This window comes from Trachurus japonicus, chromosome 5 (genome assembly GCF_045865225.1).
Source record: "Trachurus japonicus isolate A0001 chromosome 5, Traja_1.0".
Lineage (NCBI taxonomy): Eukaryota > Metazoa > Chordata > Actinopteri > Carangiformes > Carangidae > Trachurus > Trachurus japonicus.
The window spans coordinates 22,161,297-22,183,573 of NC_140911.1; positions in this window are offsets into that span (position 1 = coordinate 22,161,297).

A 22,277-nucleotide genomic window follows, 5' to 3' on the forward strand; every position below is an offset into this window, starting at 1 on the left:
TGGTAAAATACTGCTTTCTGTTGTTGTGTAATTGTAGTATATAAAGATATTACACTGATTTGATATGGTACTAAATGTTAGAGGGTACTGCGAGGTCACAAAGGGCCTTTGGGAAAAGCAAATCAAATTGTGGATCTTTTGAGGAACATACAGTATAAACAAATGGTTCCATACCCCGTGTAACAACCTGTTGTGGTTTTGGATAAATCAAAGAAAAGAGACAGTGGTACCCTGCTGCAAAATATATTTCTAATGCTTGACTATCATTCCTTTCTTCCCCACAGTGCTGTTATCTTCCACTGTGTCTGATTCACCCAACAAAATGATGCCATACATTGCAGGCTGTATTAATCTCACTGTACTTCTCATAGGTCAGTTTTATATTGTGCATTGACTTTTTATGTTCAGCATCTTATATTCAGTGTCATATATTTATTTACTTTATTTACTCCAAGTTATTTTTGGATATTTTAAGAGTATTCCATGTAGCGCAGTTTCACTGGTTAGATATTAATAATGCAGCGGAGGAATCCCCTCTCACACTCATGCTTGTTCCTCCCCCAACATTAATGTGTTCAATCTCCCAAATCTTCTATATTACAGTGTTGTCACTGTCTGGCCAAAATATGAATCCCAGTGCTGCCTTTATGCTTCTCTAATGAGGGCTTTTGGAAGTTTTGACCCCTGAGCTAAGAGCCAAATTACCCATGAGCCAACTTGTCCCTCAGCTCTGGGCTACTTAGCTATGATTCATTTGAAAAGAGCCATGGCTCACTCATACCACCCTGCTTAGATGCTTCCTGCCCTGAGAAGTCCACTGTGTGCACTCACATCCACCTTGATTGTCTTTGTAATAGCAAGCTAAAGGAGCACGTTCTTACTCTGAGGTCCACTTTGCCAATCGCCGCCCCTTTGAGGCCATTTAGAGAAGTTGGGAAACAGTTCAGAAGAGCCTCTTCATTGGCAAATAAATTCCTCATTTTTAAGGTTCAGGAGAACTATTTTGCTTCAGTTATATTTCCCTATTTGTGTACTGAACAAATGTGGTAATGTTTCGTACCGTCTGAAGATGACTCCCTTACTCGCTGCAAACCTATATGAATAATTGGGATAATAATGCACAACCTCTGTTGTTAATTGTTGAATATTCTCTGGTGGAAAGTTACTGCAAGTAAAAAGATTGCTATCTGAAAAGTAAATAGAGGATTATCTTAAGTTAGCACAAAGACTCCATATGAGTGGACTGAACTCCTGAGTCCAGGTACAGCATATCCTCAGGATCAGTCATGTCCTTTGGAGTAGAAACAGCCTGCATAAACAATTTGCCTTGAGGAGATTTGCTTAAGAAGTGTATACTAATCCGTGACCATTATCGACCTGTAACTGCATCAAGTGCAGGTCTGAATGTCGTCACACACAGTCGCAGTTCCCCTCCCTCTTTCCTCTTGCCTGTTTGACTTAAGAGGAGGTCAGACATCATCAGATTAAATGTGTCACATTTATATAGATCCATCACTCTGTCCTTTGTCCCACAGGAATGTGAAAAAGAGGTGTTGCATTGAAATGGGAAATGTGGATCTCTAAGAAAAACTGAAAAAAATGCTCAAAGCCAAATTCTGTTTTATCAGTGACTCTTTTAGCATTAAGTTTTGCCGTTTACTGTTTGCTGTTTGATTTTTTACTATCTTGGGAATACAAGAGTGGTGTCAATTTCAATATAATTTAGATATATAGCATTAATATGTCAACATTTACAGCATCAACATCATTCAGCAGTCAAGTTTTGTTGCCTTGGTTACCTACACTAATAATATTAAATAATATCAGAAAAATATGATAAATTAAAATTTGCATAAATATTATGGAACCATATATTAGGGCCACTGTAGGTTAAAATTATTTGCCTGAAGTCGGTGGGGGGTGGGGCAACTAATTATTTGTGGTTTGTTTTGCAGTAAAAGAAAGGTTGTGACAGCACTCACTTTAAGTTAAATACTTTTTAATTCATAAAAACTGCTCGGCAGCGAGAAACGGACGCGTTTCGGCAAACAGCCGTCCTCAGCGTTCCATTGTTTTGCAGTATGCTGCAGTGGAAGATCTTATCAAACAAATTTCTTTCTCACAAGAAATTGCTACTTTAAACTTAAATTTACAACAAACACATAGAGATACAATTACTGTTGACAATAAAGATTATTACGTGTTTAATGAAACATACTAGAAAAATGTCACACAGACTAATAATTACAACAACTGGGCCCTGGTGCTAAGTGGTGTCTCTCAGTCAGGTCCTTCATAAAAACCTACTGAGTTTGAGTTTTAATGAATCTGTCTGTCCGTGTCGCCTGTGGTAAACACAAAAAATAAGTTACTTGTTTTAGCAAACCAGTGGATTTGTGTTTGTGTTACATTCTTTGTATGAAAGGTGCTATATAAATAAATAAAGTTTGAGTTTGAGATTGAGTTTGAGTTTGATTTATCACTCCATCCACCTGGCAAAAGGTGAGAGTCTGGCTTCACCCTTGACAGGTCGCCAGTCCATCAACGCTCTGACATGTACAAACAACCTTTCACACTCCCACAGACAATTTAGGGTGGTGAGTTAACCTGCACGTCCTGCACGGTGGGAGGAAGCCGCAGAACACAGGAGAAGTTGGCACAAGGAGAACGTCCAACCTCTGTCCAACCACAAAGAAAAAGGTCATGCCCTGAACCTTCATGCTGGGAGGTGACAAAAGAAACCACTGCAGCAGGAGCAAACTCCACACATTTAGGATGCCTGGGCTTCTAATTGACAACACTGAGGCTTATTGTCATCATTAGTTATACACCATGTTTCAGGTTTCTCACTATTTGCTATCTACCTGCATCGCGGAAATTATTCTGTTGCAAATTGACTGTTTGGCATGTTTGGAGGCATATGCTCAGAATTGCTTTCAGGTTCTTTGAACACTGAATGCAGCTTGTGCGTGTACGTTGTGCCTCCAAATCTTCTTTTGCATCATTTTAAATGAATGGCAGCGGTGGTGTGAACTTTGAAGAGGGGCAGGCAGGCAGGCAACAAAGATGCAAGCAATGACAGACAGGTGGTGGTGGGAGGGGGGGTGGAAGGTGGGTTTATAACTAGATACTCGCTCGCACAGCTGAACAATATCACAAGCACACACACAGAGTGATAGACAGCCAATCAAAGAGAATCACAGGCAGACACGAAGACATACAAACACACAGCGGCGGATACCCAATCAAACAGAGAGGGAGCCTCCAAATCAGACACCCAACCACTCTCCCAGCCAGCAAGCCACACACACACACACACACACACACATACAACTGTCTCATCTCATTCACCATAGAGGGATCTCCCACTTTAGATAGAGAGGGGAGAGAGAATTGAGGGGCCGGTATTGGGAAAAATCCAGCGATGCCAACACATTCCCACCGACCAATAGCTGGTGCAGTCTAAATGAACAGCTGACAGCAGGTCCAACACTGGCCAATACAGCAAACAGACAGCTGGGAAATTGTCTCCACAGTATAACGGCCTCACGCCTCTTATAGTTTAGAGCTCAGCATATCACACTGACTTTGTATGCTCCTCCATGTGCACAGGAAGAAAGTCATACAGAAGAACCTTATAACCTCCAGTGGCTTTCATTTGCCAGTACTGTAGATAGGACACCATCACTGTACACTACCAGCGACCACTTCATCAGTTACACCTTGCGAGCAAAGAGTTGGACCCTGCGTTGCCTCAGAACTGCCTTACTTTGTGGTGTCGTAGATTCACCAAGGAGTCTGTCATGTTCAAGAACCCAGTTTGAGATGATTTGAAGTGACCTGAAGCGTTCTCCTGAGTGTGAGTGAATGAGGTTTTTCCTTTTTCTATTGTCCACTTTTCATGCCCATGTAGACTGCAGCCTCAGTCTCCTGTTGTTATACACCTGGCATGGTCTTCTGCTGTTTTTATCCAAGTAGTTCAACAGTTTCTGAAACCCTCAACAACGGGGCTCAAAGTCACTTAAATCACCTTTCCTCTCCATTCTAATGCTCAGTTTGAACTCAAGCAGATAATTTCCACCATGTCTGCATGCCTAAATGCACTGTTAGATTTGAACCTGATACAATGACCAGTGGCCAGATTTATTGCATTTTATTTTATTGCACATGGTGTAAAGTCCATGTGATGTGTGGCATTTCACTGCTGACAACACAGTTGGCCCTCGTCCTGGGGGACTATTGTTATTGGTGGACCCTCTTAATTTGCATTGACATGTTGTGGCTCTTTGTATTTATATTGACCCTCTGCACCACTGTAATTTATACTTGAAATAAGGTTTTCCCTGTTCATTGTATTTCAGGACTGCGCATGAGCCCCAGTCAGGATTATTTCAGTGGCAAGAAGCTATGAAAGTGACACATGTAGATTGTCTGATAAGAGAACAATGTGGGCCTATTCTGAGACGCTGACAGACGACAAGCAACTGAGGAATCAAGAATATGACGGGATGGGAAACAGCAATAAGGCTGCGAGTGACAAGTGTTTGAGTCACACATCCTAGAAAATGCACAATAAACCACACACAAGGACATGTTTCCTATATTTGTTCAAATATTGACTTCCTTGATATTTTATGTTCATATATGGCACACACACACATTCAACCTGCAGACAAATGTATATGAAATATATTATGTATAGTATGAATATGAGAACATACTGATCAAGGACGGACAATTGTTTTGGTTTAAGAACAAAGGGATGTAAATTAATATTTTTTGAGGAAGACATAACATGACGGTAATTTTGATAAAAGCCACAATATAATAATCAGAACAGCAGAAATTGAGTGAAGGATAGGATACACTTCACCACTTCATTACCAGTCCATTATCCATTACTTCAGTCATTGAATGTTCAAAAAATATCTCCAGTGCTTCACCTCTTTGCTTGAAAAGCTCCAGCCCTTGTCAAAGGGACATGGGCAGAAATTATAGATATGCCAAGTGGAAGTCAAGCAATCTTATGTGTTTATAATGTGGATGCAAACAGGCAGTATCAGTTCCTTTTTAAGACAGGTTGCTGTTAGGTCAGATTTAAGGAGAGATATTGCTTCCACTTTGGTAGCTTATCGTTATAATTGATGTCTATCTCTAACTTTAACTGGATAAAACACTGCTTGTCTTGTTTATCCAATCGCCACCTATTGTAGCGTAGTAAAGTCGTGAATTATAAAGATATGTCAGGAATACTGCGAGGATCACAAACTGTATTCATTTATCAGATGAGCTAAAATCTCCAGTGTAAAAAGGCCGAGTTACAGGATCAGCAGAGAATGTGCTAATGTGATCAGGGTGATTCTCAGGGGACTGAGAGAAAGAGACACTGGCAGATTCTGAGAAAACAGAGAAAGACAAAAAACGACAGACTTGTAAGGAGAGAAAACCATTGCAGAGACCAGAGAGAGAGAGAAAGAATGAAAGAAAGAGTGACATGAGGTTTGTTTCAGAGCCAGACAGATGCACACGGTGACTGACTGGGGATTTGACATGATCAAAATAGCAATCAGACTGCAAGTGACAGAACGGCTGATACTGACGGCACACAAACAAACAAAAACATGCAAATGAGGAAAGACACACACACGCAAAATGCATCTGAAACGATTTTCCAGCTGTGGGCTAAAGAGGAATTTGTTAGACCCCACCCCCACATCCTCAACTATCTCTATCCTCCTATTGTGTTGATGCATGCAACATATTGGTGTCTTTTCACTATTCGTCACTGTGCTACAAACCGCATGGGCCAAGCCACAGCGAGACAGGATGAAGATGGAGATGGGATTATCATTGAAATAGTGTATGGACAGTGGCTGAGTTCCCCAACCCCCAGGGATACCGGGGAAATCTGTGACATTATCAAAATAGCAATCAAAGAGTGAGTGACAGTCTGATTGTGTTGTACTTGCACTCATTGATAATCAGCAACAAGTGAGGAAGCGAAGCAGCAAATGTGGGATATATAAGAATGTGATGACAGAAGCAGTCGATGGCTACAGAGATTCTGCCATTAAGGAGCAGCAAAGATCATAGAGACCTGATATTGCAGGTGCTAGGCTGCATAGTTACTAAAACTTCCCACTATAGAGTCTTGTGCTCTCATTCACTACTATTCCATCAAATTACTTTTAATTTATAATAACTTATCTTTACTCAAGACTGCCAAAGTTAATGCAATAATAACATGTTAACACAGATTTCTGTTATATTATGACCTTTGATCCAACCCATAGTTTGAATCAGTTGTTAGAAATGAATTAACTGCAGTGACAAGCTAATAGCACTGTTTGAGCATTTTTATTTATGCCAAATGCATTGAGGCCTTTGAAGATTTCTGGACAATATTTGTCACTATTATTTAATAATGTAGCTTAACCTGCTTCTTCACTGCTAAATCTTATACATTAACTGGTCCAAATATGGACACACACACACCCCTCCAAATAACAGCAAAGCTCTGCAGCGTGAACAGAGAGACCCCGCTGCTGTTGGTGCTGATTCGGATGGAGTTTTAAAAACAAACACGCCACTGGTGCCTTTTATGAAAACACATCCAATGAGGATCTCTAATGAGGCTGCCCATGAATGCACAATTATACACATTCACACCTGGAGGCTACCCAGCCACAGTCTAATCTGACGCCCAGTGAGCAGCTCCAGGATCAGACTGGAGTGAAATGCCTGACTTGAGACCACTCTGTAGTGGGGATGGTCAAAATGTGAAAGAGCTGCTTCCTTTTAAATATACCTCAGTTGTTTTTTTTTTGTTTTTTTATCATATCCACATCATGTCAGATATTCTGTGGTCTAAAATAAACCATGTTCACGTCTCTGGATGATGAACCTTATCACCGATCATCCACCCAGCCCACTACCATCTGACTAATGTTCATTTACTTCACATGAACATGATAAAGGTAGCAATTATTTTTCCCCCAAAACACATTTAGGAAATTAATTTCTGAAGTGGCGCATAAATGTAATTTTAGGACACAGGGCTTATATGTTCGTGACACATTGGATAGTCGATCAGCTTGCTGAAACAGTGAAGCCTATTAGCTGCATTTGTTTGCCCATTTACAAACTAATGGAAATGTCTGAATAGCTTACAGCCCAAAAAATGTCCAAACATGGTGGGTGAAATTAAATACAGTGAGTACTCAACCATCCAAACTTGGAAACTACTACCCCTTGACCACTGATGTGAGTTTCTAGATGTCCTCATGAGTCTGTATGGCCACAACAACAAGGATACCAACTCCTTCAATCAGACGTTGAATAGTAGAAAAGTATTTCACAACAACTAGCCTATACAAAACATGAGCCACGCTGAGAGTGGCAGCATGTATGAACACACATTGGTTCAATGTGGGAAAAAGTCTTTTTTCCTACCAAGGTCAGTATTGATCTATCTTGACACGCCTGGAAAGTATCAATATCGGCTCAGTCCTATTATGGCTTTCTCTGTGATTTCCTGTGTGTGTGTGTGTGTGTGTGTGTGTGTGTGTGACTGTTACTGAATGCAGCATGTTTGTGTGTGCCGATCAGTGTACTGTACATGAGCTTGCATACTTGTGTTTAAGAGTGCGTGTCAGAGGGTGACCCACAGTTAACACCATGACGAGTTTGTCTCTGAACGAACTGTGATGCTGATGGAGGTCATTCAGCCAGTTCTAATGACAGCAGTGAAGAAAGTAATATTCTACACACCATCACGTCCCTTGCTGTGTGTGTGTGTGTGTGCACAGGGCTGCCCCTGGGCAAGTTGGGGCCCTAGGCAGATTTTTTTTCCTAAGGTGTTTATACAGACAAAGTTTTACAAGTTTTTCAACACCCACTTTCAAGTTAAGAGAGAGCTTCTTCTTGTTTAAGAAGTGTTTAAACCATATTTATATGACCCAAACACAGCCCAGACTACTCAAATAAACAACTAAACATCAAACTTCATGAAGCACCTCTGTGTGGACCCAGTCGCCACATTTCTGGCTCGTATACTACTGTAGGCTACATTATGCAAAACACATCAGCTACCACTCATATGAAATAGCTGGCTACAAAGATTGGAACGACACATAGCGGCTACAAAGAAGCACGGCAGAGAGAGAAGCCAAAAACGAGCAAAGTCCAGCAAACACAGACACTGCTTGGCCAAAACATGGCTGTAAATTTCCTCTTACCTTTGCTGTTTTGCTGTGAAAAGTTTGTTCTATGGGTAAATCCACAATATTTCCAGTTTGACCTTTGACCGGTGTTATATCTAAATCGGTCCGGGCGCGACCGAGGACCCGGGGGAACCTTTACGAGTGCCACACAGAACAGCATGCTCGGTTACATATTTCAGGATTCTCCTGATTCTGATTGGCTGCCAGTACTGTCAATCACATCAACGTGGGTATAGCTTCATTCTATTGGCTCTAACGGTTCGAGTGAGCTGTCAATCACTCGAATCAGCCAATCCGCTGCAGAGATAGAGCCCGGCATAACTGCACCTTAATAACCGGGTCAGTGCAGATTTACAGAGAGACACAGAGGGCCTATAATGTAGGCCTAGTTGTTATTTAGTCCCGCTTGATTCTTTTTCAGTTAGTTTATGCAAATTGTGTGAAAATAAAGATTAAACAATGGTTTATAGAGGCAGGTGGTTCCAAGTTGTGCCAAAAAATTGCATTTTGGAAAGCTTGCCTGAATATTTTGTAGTAAAATCTCAATAATTTTGTACTGCTTCACTTTATCAGAATCAAGAGATACATGTTCATACATTGTACAATTGAGAGAGGTTTAGCAGCATCATTCTGAAGGACACTCATCCAAAATATGATTTTTTGGGGGGGTGAACATTACATTTATTTAATTTTTTGCTGTGTGTCATCTTCATTTACTCTTCACCAGTAATACTGAAATGTATACATCTCAGCAATCTCTCAATTGTTTCCCTTCACTATGACACCAAAAGTATTCAAACAGACCTTGTGGTTGGAGAGATATACTCATTTTATTATGGATATGCGATTTTCGAGAAAAGTTCCTATGAATAAAAATGAAGTGTAAAGCAGTGAGTCCTAAGAAACAACTCCATTGTCATAACTAATCAGCAGCATTAACACACCAGAATCCAAACCCCTGTACCTCGTTATTTATGTTAATTATTGGGTCTTGAATTAAAACAGTTGCAGTTTGTATGTATCAGCATGCGGTTGTATGAGTAGGTGTGTTTGCATCTCTTTATTCCTGGGTCGTGCAGTGATTCATGAGTGTTGACTTACTCTGCTGCTAGCACAGAGTCGCTCTGCATAAAAGCATCAGCTAAATGTCTAAAATGTAAATAACAGAGAGGCGTTTGTGTGTGTGTGTGTGTGTGTGTGTGTGTGTGTGTGGTGCACACCCGTGTGCATGTGTGCAGGGCCTGTCTGTGTTTGAGTGGTATTGTGTTTAGATTTTGAATGATCACCCTCTTTTATGTAATACTCTGCGTTTTAAAAGTTATTATTCAGAAATAAGAGTGTGCAGATGTGTTTCGTTTCTGCTTACTCACACATGTCTGTGCACTGTATGTGGGTTGGTGTGTGCATATGTCCATAAGCAACAATGTTAATGCAAGCTAACCTTGGGCTGTAGTGTAAATGCTTGTGAGGGTCTACATGCTTGGTAAATTTCCTTTTAAATGCTGCATGGTGTCTTTTATACATTTCCAATTGCACACCCTGTAACTCTGCCTTTGTCTTCATGCAGCATTAGCGCATGTAGCTACATATTTCTCTACGATTGAATGTGTGCATGTGTCTCTCACACAGACAGTGTCTGTGAGTGCGGGGGAGGGAGCGGGAGGTCACAATCCATTACTCACGGCTAGCTGTGTTTACTCTCATCTAATAGGAAAAACAACATCGATGGCTTCCACCACATTATAAATCGATAGTTTACCCAAACACGTTATAAATCATGTTGCTGTTGCTTTGTCGGAGCAATGGACTCCTCTACATTGATTTCTGCATAGATTTAATAACAGCCCCCCAACAGGCGTGGAGGATCACTTGGCTGCTATCTAAATTAAGCTCTCCAGGATGTAATCACACCTCAGTCCATTAAATGGGCTGCTTCAGCTCATAGACATTAAATGTGGGACTCTCGGGGCCTCAGCTGGAGTCTGGGGGGCTGTATGTTAACAAACAGTGAGATAAAAACTCAGCTTTGAAAACCTAATCTGAAGAAGCAAGAGGAAAAAGTAGTTTCACCTGCTGGTATGTCCACAGAAGAGCTCAGTTAGATCCTGGAATAATACCTTCTTTGGTTTTCTTGAAAAATTGTCACCTTATCAAGGAAAGTGAGAGATGTTTCCTCAATTGTCTAATGATGATGGCTGATTCTCTGGTTATAGCCATGGAGAATTTAATAAGAGCCCCTCATCAGCCATTTAGGATCACTGGGGTGATATCAGGTTTAAGGACTGTCTGTTTCTAATAATTTCTCTTTTCAATAAAAGGGAACTCATCAGCTTTCATGGAGAAGTTTTTAATTTTGGACATGAATTATAATTCCGAAGGCCTTCAAATGGATTTTTTTAAAAACAGCAACAAATAAAAAAAAGAGATATAAATAAGTATTTTTTGTGGAGGACAGGCTTTCTTCAAATTAATCCTACAATCTTAAAACCATAAAGCAGATTGAACATCAGAAAAACATTTCCATGATGAAAAGCTCATCAAGATAAAAAGACGCTATAATGTGTGAAGCTGAAGTGGCTTGAGCTTGTTTTGGATGGTTTCACTATTGTGGTATTTGTCACAGACGATAGTCAGTGGATGTCAGTCCAGCAGAGAAATCCATGAGAAAAATAAATGCTTGCTACAAATGTCTGTCTGTCTGTCTGTCTAGTTGTTGGAATATCAAATGTGGAAGAACCTAGTAGAAACTACATTCGGACATAATGAACTTCTGTAATATAATATAGAAAGTTGATTTTTAATTGAGCATTTACAGTATTAGAAATGTTTGGGTCAATACTGCTGACTCAAGATGTTTATAAAGAAGCACTTCTGGGGCTTCTTACTGTATATTGTGTTGCAGCATTCAGATGTTTTCCTGTTGAACTGGTGGAGACCAAACCCAGTCCAATTACCTGATCCGCTCCTCACAAGATGCCACACTGAAAGACAAACAGTTATCTCTGGTAGTGGCCCTGGAGCTATCACGTTACAGTAACATCAATTTATTAGAATAAATATAGAGGGACTTTGTAAGATCAATGAGTGGGTATTGATTGCATGCTAATGTGTTTATTTGGAAAATACTTAAATTGATCAACCAATCTATGACTTATCTAAAATGCTTGGTGATGTTCTTGTGATAGTAATGTATTATTATTTGTGTGTGTGTGTGTGTGTGTGTGTGTGTGTAGGTGTGTGTGTGTGCACGCGCACGCGTGTGTGCCAGTGTAAACCACTTAACAAAAGAGCAGTGAACGCTGAGTAAATTCTCAACCATCTAATTATGAGCAGAACACAGATGTTTAGTATTGACCATCAGCTGTCAGGCATGAAGCACCATTATGAGACACCATTACAGCTGCCACAGCAGCTCAAAACCTATATTTTCTGTCTTTCGGAAATACAACACAGAGGGGGGAAAAACTCAAATTGCGACACTTCAAACAGCATATGTTGGGATAATTAGCCAACCCAAACAATTTGCATTTTCGACACCTCACCAATTAATTTCATTCCTGAGTGGTGGAGACAAAGGGGGAGATGAAGGGATAGAAGGAGTGGGAGTAAAAGTGAAATGTGGGGGAAGAAAAAAGACAATGCAAATATAGAGAAAGACAAATGAGAGACAGAAAGGAGTGAGAGACAGCAGGGGCCAGACATAAAGATGGAGAAAAAGGAAGTGACATCAGGCGGTAGAGAGGGAAATGTTTATTCCCTCTGACCCTAACTCTCATCTGGTTGGCACAGCAAGGTGTAAATAAACAATAGACAATTAATAGGAGATGGATGCAAATGGGTGGAAAACTTTGTCAAGGGCAATAAACACTAACTGCCAGAGGTTTTTTTTCCACTTGGTGGAACATTATACCAACACTGTCTAGACAGCCCATGTTGGCCAAAATATGAGACTCAATTATCAGGACCTTCCAAAACAATTAATGCCACACGTTTCAAAAAGTCTGTGGTGGGAAAACACACTTTTTGAAAGGAAACCCAATGCAACAGAATTTGTTCAGCTAACTGATCCATGTTAATTCCCTTTTAACACCAACAATGGAGAAAACACATTCATTCATTCATTTCATACTATTGCTTTCAACAGTAAAAAACAGTAGTTTCAACAGGCAACTTCAGCGTGTTTAAGATGAGGGAAGAGTTGCAACATCAAGCTACATGAAGCGTTCAATAATTATTGCAATACTAATGAACATTTGCAAAATAAAAGGCTTAGATGCAGTGGCCCTGAGAGCTCAACACCCTGAATAAGAAAACACATGCAAAGATACAAACCCATTACACATTCAGAAATAACATGTCATCAATGTAAGAACAGAGCCGCTGCAAAAATCCACAACACAACGGACAAGTGAGACAGAAGTTGTGAAGACTGTTAGTGGTGTTGGAAAACAAGTTGAGTTTGATTGGTTTGCTGTGTGTTTTTCTCATCATCATCCAGTTCAGAGTTAAAGAGTTGAGCGAAATATGAATGTTTCCTTTTTATCAGTCGGAAACTGTTATGAACAAATGCAGCACCATGTGTCAAAAATGCACTTGATAATTTATTACTTCATTTACATATGTTTTTAGGAGACAGAGTTGATTATCCGTGTTGGTTTCAGCCTCACTCTGCTTTCTTTCAGCGTTTCTTCACAGTCTTCACCTATTCGTTTTACCTCTCAGCAGCTCCATTGCAGCAGGTCAATGTTAAGTGCTGTGCTTTGCTCAACGAACCGTCAGTAATTACAGATGAAGAGAAATATGTTTCTCTTTCTCATGCGAGGAAGATCTTGTTGGTTTGTGCCCAACAGATTCTTCTGAGGACAGAACAAAATGTGGACTCAATTAATTCCTTTTCAACTCGCCAGTGATCTTTTTTGATTTTCAGAGGGATGTGGATTCATTTAATATACAACAAACACCACCAACACAAATACATAAAAGATGGGTTTGTGAAGAACTCTAAAGCGTTCTCCCATAGGGAGAGGGTGATGCATGTCATGTTTTGTTTTTCAAATATCAAACATTCAGGGGGATAGTTTAAGGTTTTACACATGACTGTTTTTGGTCCATGGTTGCAACACTGAAGCATGGATGACATCTTTATTAATCCCATTCTCTGTCTTTTCTTTTCTTATTTTGCCAGTCTGTGAATAAAGAGGAAACTGTTTCTCCCAAAATTAACTTGGCTGTGAATGAACCAAAGATCAACATGACATCTTAATTTCCCTGGTGTGTTTCTTTCGATCTCTCTCACTTGTTTCTCTCTCCTCCTCCTCCTCCTCCTCCTCCTCCTCCTCCACCACCACCACCACCACTTTTTTGTCTTTAAGTATCACAGACTGTGGGCGTATCTTCATCTTTCCTCTTATTCCTACCTACAGACTTGGTTTGTGTGTCTCTTTTTCTTTCCCATGTGTAATGAGTTGCAGTTGTTGAAAATAAAATAACAGCTGCAAATGTCAGAGTGAGCCCCCGTGCTGATGTAGTGTATTTCTACATCTCTACATTAACCTGGTTCATCTATCTATCTGTCCTATATGACCAATGTATGTGGACAGCTGCACAGAGTGGATGTGTGATTGTAGAGGTGTGATCTGTCTTTCTTTTTTTCAAGTTTTAAACTCATAATTTAAGTTAATTCCTTTACACCCAGTCATTTTGTACAGTATCCATTTCATCCCATTTGACTGAAATATGTTAACCACCTAACCAAGTCTCATCATTTTCCGGTCACTGTACATCCAGGCTGCCCTGAAGAAGCAGTGCAATATTAATATTAACTGGCTATATGTCAATTTAAAAATAGCCCCTTTACTGTAACTTTTCTAACCTTAATGTGTTTCTGTTGCTGCAGTGAATCTATGTGTTAACAGTTTTATCTTCCCTGAATCCGCACTTATGGTTTTACAGTTTTCCTAAGCCTTTTAGCTTAGGTAGTTTACCACTTATCTTTGTACCATTCACTGCACTTGAGTATACAGTGGGCTCCAAATATATACACCACTCCTACATTATTCAACAAGAAGCAAAGAGCAAGTGGGCTGTATCTGACTTCAGAGCCAAACATGTTCCTTCAATGAGAAAATAAAGTGTTGAATGTGTAAATGGCTTGAACTGAAAATTCTCCCCACACTCTCTTTGATGCTGTCAGGTTGCTCAATTTAGGGAACCGTGTCACTAAACATGATAAAACCCCCTCTTGTACTTGTTTTAAGTAGCCATTACTGTCTCATGCTCTCACACAGTTGTTGTCGTGTTTAATTATTTCTGAGAGTGGTGTCTGGGAACTAGACACTCTGGTTTTCTTTTCCTTTTTCATCAGTGCATCAACGCCTGCTCTGCTAAGAAAAAGGAAATATCTCTTTCTATCTTTTGGGTGAATTACATTGTTAGTCATTTGCAAGAAACACACACATAGACACACACATACACCTCCTGCCCCTCTCCTGGGGTAGCTCAGTGTCATGCTCAGAGGCTCTTGAATAATGTTTCGTGGCTCTGTGAATGTAAAACAAACCACCTTCTGGTCCCCGGCTCACAGCTGGAGAGTTCCCAGTTAATGCCAGGATGGAGCCAGCAGCCCGTCTGATTTCCATTCAGCCTCTTTACCACCAGGCCAACTTGCTCCCTAGCGACTCAGTATGGTGATTTCTGATTTTCATGAATTTGAATTGCAGAATGTGGCATTTGAAACTTCTTACACACGGTGCAATTTTTTTCTCTTCTTTTTACCATCACCAGTCTCATTTAACCACTCCCACTCTCAGATTGAGGTCACATGTATCATTTGGCAGCAAATCATTCAGTTTCTCTCCATACAAAATGAAACTGTGCTTATTTTTAATCATTTACTGAGTTCATTATTTATGTTAATTAATATCCCACTCAGCTCCCAGTCATTTGAAATAAATATCATATTCATATCTTTTTTATTTATATAGCCTTTCATTACATTTAATGTGGCTAGAAGTGCTACACATGAAAGATATGGTATATAAAATAATTAAACAGCTCAAATAGAAATAACACATTAAAAACAGTAGCTAACAGTGAATAAATTGCCTAGAGGTAGTGGGGAAAAAAGGTAGATGGAAGGTTGTTTTTTTGGTTGTTATTATTTTTTTCAAAAAGCACAAGTGAAGATGTGAGAAACCATGAAGAAAAAAATTCATAATAATTACATAACATCATTACGATTCATTGTAAGATTTTTGTTGGTCCAAACTACAAGAACCGTAAAAATAAAAAATGGACGGTAAACTGTCAATATGGAAAAATAAAATAGTTTCTAAAACATAAATAAAGATAGTAATGTACACACATAGTGAAAGTAGTAGCATATAAGGAATGTTGCTCAGCTGTATTTTAATTATTGCACAATACTGAATTTTAAGACGTGAAATTGCAAACTAGTTAAATTCAAGCGTGAACCTGACATAACTCTGTGGCCTTTTATAATGTGTTTCAGCTATTTCCAGTAGCCTACAAATCAGGCCTGGACAGCTCAACACAATAATGTATATAATCAAGTTAATAAAACGCATGGTAGCCTACCTGGAAAAGACCTGACACCAGGGACAAAACACTCCAACAATTCAGTTGCATTAAAAATAATGACTCAGGACAATAATGTGACCAGGGGTTATATTACAGCACTGTGGCCCCTAGTAAAATTACCAGTAAAATTAGGTCTTACATTTTACTCCATAGTTCTACTGTTACCATGGCTACACCGAGCCAAACGCCCCTCGACTGGGGTGGGGGGCCGTCACGGCTAATAAAACCACACGCGGAGAGTGTTAAGCGTCCTCTCTGCCCTTGTTGCTGCAGCTCCCGTGTGAAGTGGCTGCCATCATCTTTACACAAGGAGGCGGCCATAACTGTGAGCTGTTTGACAGCACCTTAATTAATGGCATACAGTTTAGATTACAGCTTACAAGCAAGAGGTGACAGTGTACTCTCTTAACCTACTTTTGCGCCCCTATTTGCTATCCCTTATCCGCATGAGGCTACACACAAAAGTGAAAATCGCACTTGTACTAATAGTGGATATATTCACAGGCAATCAAATGGAGACCACTCAAAGAGAACATGTGCAGGAATCCACTCTCATCACTGCATTTGAAGCTTTTTTCTGGCATGGTGGGTCGCGTGGCTTAAGTTCAGGTGTGCTTGAATCTTTGACTTAAGTGCTGTGAAAATCGCGCTCCACCAAAATGATAACATGCACTTTTATTTCATTTTTAATGTGCTTTATAACCTTTGGGTAAATGAAATTAGAGACAGGCCCAGAGCCAGGTGCTGTACACGTGGGGCTGCTTTTCAAGGACTTTGTCAAAGTAACTTCCTGACTAACGGAGCGTCCTTCACAGACACCTGCTGAGACACAAACCGACAAACAGGATATGAGGTCACAGCGTGATATATATCGCCATGCCAACCCTCAATAGGCGGGCCTCTGGACGGCATAGCCACAAATAAATCTCTCCCCAGTGGATCATCTGTTGGGGTGTGTGTGTGCGTCAGTGTGTGTGTACCAACAGGTGTGTGTGTGCATACACATTCCAACAGGAAAGTGGTCTCAGACTTTAGCACCTGACTCCATATAGACCCTCATATGTGCATCTAAATTTGCGCCATGTGCATGTTTTCCATTGAGTGAATGTGTAATGTGTGTATGATAAATATAAATGTGTTGTGTTGTCAGCATAAATAAAGATGCAAAGAAGATCACAAAGACACACACACCCCATACTGTGTGACTATGCAGACACTATGTGTCCTTTGAATTCCACCGTTGTAAACAAAATATATTACATCAAAAGCTGTTTGTGTCTGTACGGTAAAATGCAACCCTGTGCATACTCACTGCATTCATCACCATAGTGTAACTAGTCAGATAACAGCATACATAATCAATTGGCTGTTTCTTTTATTATCCAGGGAACAGAGACAGAGCAAAAGAAAATATAATAGGATTTTCCCTGTTGCACGACAAAGGAGAAACGGAGGCAGGTGGCTGGATGGACCCGAGCCAGTGGTTCACACTGTGTGAGGTGAGGGCTTAGCTGGGGGAGGCTTCATCTAACGTCACAGGTTTAAACCCTGCAGCCAGACTGCAGCAGTAGGCATAGGTGCATCTCTCAAGTCACATTTTGACCACAGGGAATTTCCCCCAGGAGGCCAGAACAGTCCCTGGTCGGAGGGGAAGTACTTTCCAAAGGATCAGGAACTTTGGTGTGTGTGGTCTGGAGAGCTTAACATTTCCGATGGGTTGAGTGTGTTACATTTTATTTTGTTTGAAAGCTGCAGCTGACTGTTTTGTTTTGATTCCGTTTTTTTTTCATTGTGGTTCAATATGGACAACATAAGTCACAGGAACTTATTAGTGGGCATTTATGGACAGAATAGATTATCTTGATAAGAGGCTGATTTAAATGGTACAAACAGTGATAAATCAGAAACCAAATCAGTGCACTGTTATCCCTATGGTAAAAAGTCTTGTCTCACCTGATGTCATGTCATGACATGACATGACCTGTCAAAGGGCCGAATCATCACTCAGCAGCTTCAACAAAGTAGTGCAGCTTCAGTGAACACAGTCAGAAGTGGGTCACATTTTTCCATGCTGGAGTTAACACAGCCTGAGAGTTAATGCAGCATTATGGTATTTTACAGGATTTAAGTTTCGGACATGTGCTGTTAGTTTGAATAAAACATTAGAGGAAAGCCGGTAATCTGAGAGGAAGAAAGTAACTGTTCACCATCATCATTTGTAGACAGAATTCTGTAAAATCCACATTGTTAATGTTCTTTCCTTTTCTTAAAGGGACAACGAGGAGTTTGTATTTGGTTATAAAAAAGTCTCACATTAATGTGAATCTACGCTACCCACACTTGTTAATGGCTCCATTTTCGATAATGTTTTGTCTCTATCGTTATTTTGTTCTTTTAATTAAAGGAATAGTTCACCCAAAATTCAACACTCATTATCTACTCACCCTCATGTCGACTAAGGGCTGGGAGAAGTTTCAGAGTTATCCGTGGCTTCTCTGAGTTACAGGGGGTCTCAGCGTAGCAGTGCATGTCCATATACCGGTTGCAAATGGACATCACTTTTCTTTGTAACAAAAAGACACACCAAAAAACATCCAAATACCTCCATGTTGCTCGTATGTAATGTCCGTCTTGTATTGAAGCCCTGAAATGCGAAATTGTCTATATTTCAAGCTTGTTTGTAGCAGAAGCTCCTCTTCCTGGACCAGGATGATCATTTAGATCATTTAGCAGATAAATTATAATCCTTAAATTGACGTTCAGTGATGCCTTTGACTCGGAGTTGTGTTGGATTGCAGCATTTAAATTTAAATTATTATTCGTAACTCGCTTTTTACAGGGTGGGATAGTTAGCCCCACACCAAACCCCCCAGCCTGGAGGACCATGGACTACATTCATGTGACTCCCCCCTTTTGACCTGTCTGGTATGGTTGGACCTACCAGGGGAATAAGACCCCATCAGCAATGTTCTCAGGAGTACGCAAGCCTCACCACCACGACAAAGTTGCAGTCTGTGGGTAGGAGATTTAATGTAATCATTTCCTCCTCGGTTTTTTAAGCCACTATCAGTGTGACCTGAGTCCAGGAGGGGAAGCTTATCCAGGCAGCAGGCGCTTCCTTTTTTTTCTATTGTTTATGTCCTGGCACACTCATTTAGGACACACTGCAGAGTCTGTGGCCTTCAGATTAAGCAGCATGAATTAATAATTGATGGACCTAAGTGTGGTGAGGGGGAAGGGGAGGGGGGGTTATTCAGCATATTTATCTAGGTCAATCCTGACTGTACTTTTTCAAAAATGCGCTGAGATGCTCATTCTGAGGTGTGGGATGAGTTCCTTCCCCCTCTCCTCACTTTAAAGCACCCGTTCACATTTTGACTACCGTACACTGTTTTGTTCCCTTTCATCCATGAAACAGTCAATAATTATGAAAAGTAGTAGTAGTACTTTTCATACAAGACATATCGCTCAAAAGTGTTTTTAATAAAAGAAAATGTGATCAATAAAAGGCAGATGATAAAATATTCAAATTAAGATAAGAACAGAAATCAGTAGGAATAGTAAAATATGAAAGAATTTATTAAAGGCCAAATTAAAAATTTCAGCAGTTGTTTAAATAAGTTGCAACAAAGACCCAATATCTATAATAACACTTGGCAGATAGAGAAGAAAAAAAAATCTAGTGTGTAAAATTAATCTAACCCTTTGTGACCAAATTAAAAAAAGAGAGGCTGCAGTGTAACAAAGTTTTGAAGTGAGAAGAGTTGAAAAGACACTTGTCAGTGCAGAGAAGGTTTCACTCCTCCTTGTTTTAGCTCACAGGTTTGAATAAACTGAATGAAGACGAGAAAGAAGACATTTTTGACAACATTTCTTCGGTGTGAAAAAGCTGTTTTAGATTTAGTGTCAATATGTGAGAAGTGAAATGTAACACCCTATTAGCAGGTTTTTAAATGCAGGTAAACCAACTAATAAAAGCTGACTGATCTCCTATCCACTCACGTTTAGCTTTTTGTTCAGATACACATATGCAAGGAGCGATGTCATCACATGCACTGTACTGTCTCATTCCTGGGTAGGCGCTCCTATAAAGAGTGAGAGCGAGACCTTCAATGCGTGTTCGAGTGTTTTTCAAACTTATCTTGAAGCTGAATCGTGATGTTTCTGGTGTAACAGCAGAGCAATGGACAGGTGGCAGGTGTGTTTAGTGTCTGTGCTCTGAAAGACATCACAGCAGAGAAGTGGTGAAAATGAGTGGGTTCACCTGTGTGAATGCCAATCGAACCCTTTCCCATGGCAGAAAAAGGCCTGATGTTAGTGAATGTTAGTGGTGGAACAAGAGCTTTCAAATCTAAAATTATCCTTGGGCATGTTACTTATGTTTTAAACTTGGAAGCCAGACCCAAATTTACTAGAGAGTAAATCTCATTTATATTTCAGGGGGGGCACTAGAAGTATTATTGTAGTTGATAAGAATATAGCCTAGTAATATAACAATATAATAAAGTAATTGATGTACTGTTTTCTACTCCTGCCAGGCCCAGTGGTCAGAGAACAAAGTATAGTATCATCATCAGACTCAGATCAATAAAAAAAAAGTAAAAATTATTTATTTTATTTAACTATAAAATGCATACCAAGGAAACAAAGATGCAAATGATGCACCATGTCTATGTAGTTAGAGGGAGAGTGAGCAAACATACACACATTTCAGCTGTACAAGTGACCAGTGATGCAGTTTGTGATCAAACCGTTCAGGCAAATCTCCTCTGACTGTGTGATCATGCAGTCGAGAAGAGGGAGCAAATAAGAGTGAGGTAAAAAGTTTGGATGAAAGCATAAATCAGGCCGAGCATCAGAAGAATATGGGATATGATTTAGTGTGAAGAGGCTGACATGAAGCACTTACTGAAGAGATGAGTTTCCAGCCCACGCTACGCCATGAGACATCATGCGGTCATGGTGCACAGACCAAATTATCATATCCAATTCATTTTCCGAAATTTTGTGGATAAACGCAGCTGAGAAAAATCAGCTGTAAAATGTGTTGCGATGTTGGAGATTTATTTGAATATATCGGGGTGGTGCTGTCATGTGTGGGGAAACCGTTAACTTCACATTTTCTCTAAACTCTCGCAAACTGTGTCCTCCAATTGAATTTAACAGAACAAAATCATCTTTGGTTACAATTTTAATGCATCAACTGTTTGTTTTTGGTTTTTTTTTCTGAAATTGAGGATTACAATTAATAGATGCATCTCAGTGCATGTGCATACACACACACTTACGCATTTAATCAGCCATCTCCATGTAGTGTGTGTGCTCAACAAAGAATAGCAGTGCAGGCTAGAGTGTAATTCCTTGATATCCCACCTCAGCTGTAATCTACACAGCAGATAACACCTGACAAGGCTTCAGAACAACACCTTTTGGCCTGAATTATTCATAGAGAATCAAAAGAATATGAGAGGTGTGAGGTGATGAAGAAAAAAGACATCCCGCATACCAAATCCTTTTTCTTTCACCCCCTAGTAAACAGAATCTCGACTGGAAGATCGATGAGTTGACGCTGTGGGGAGGAAGGTGCAGATTTGGATAAATGCTCACGTCATAAATTATTGGGTCATGCGTGTTTTGAAAAGCTAAAATATTAAATACCCCCTTTCCCTTCAGTTTTCTTGTTCAGTGGGTCTGAACTTTTATTGCCTGATAAAGACGCCACCTGAGGATTTATAAGGCCGACAGCTGACCGAGACAAGGTGCTAATCACAGTGTGCAGAATGTGGAATCTGTTTACTCTCTGTGCTTTTTCTGACCCATTTACCTCACAGAGCAATGGTGCATGAACAAAATCGTCACCGTTGACCTCACACTCAAATTGGCTGGCTTCTTTTCCATGGTGTATGATACAAATAAAAATGAACACAATGAAAGGGCAACGTAAAGATCTCAAATCGTGCCAGGTGATGTAGAAACAACAATTAATCACACAATATCTCAAGAAGGTGACGGACAGACTGGTGATGGTGATTGGCTGCACTAAGAGTCTAAAGCCCCACAGTGAAGCCACAGGGGTTGAAAGCTGAAGGATGGAGGATGCCATGCAGCTAAATCAGCTCAATATGCACTGGGATGATAGTTGTTGTCTCAGATAGAGTTCAGATTAGTGCTCATTCACTGACACTGCCCCCAGGGCGTCTGGGCTGAGGCCTACAACAGAGCCATCCCTTTTAAACAGTCTGTTAATTCTGATTGCATCCCCAGCGTTGATGCCGCCCTCTTCCCCGGAGCATCACCAGAAACAACAAAAGAACCAGATTAACCTCCACTGTGCTCCGAGAGATAATGAAAGAACTCTGCCTCTGTTAGCATCTCCAGAAAGGGCTCAGATCTGCCGTGGTTCTGTGTAAAATAATATTTACACCAAGTCGGTAAAATGTATCAGCAGCAGATGCA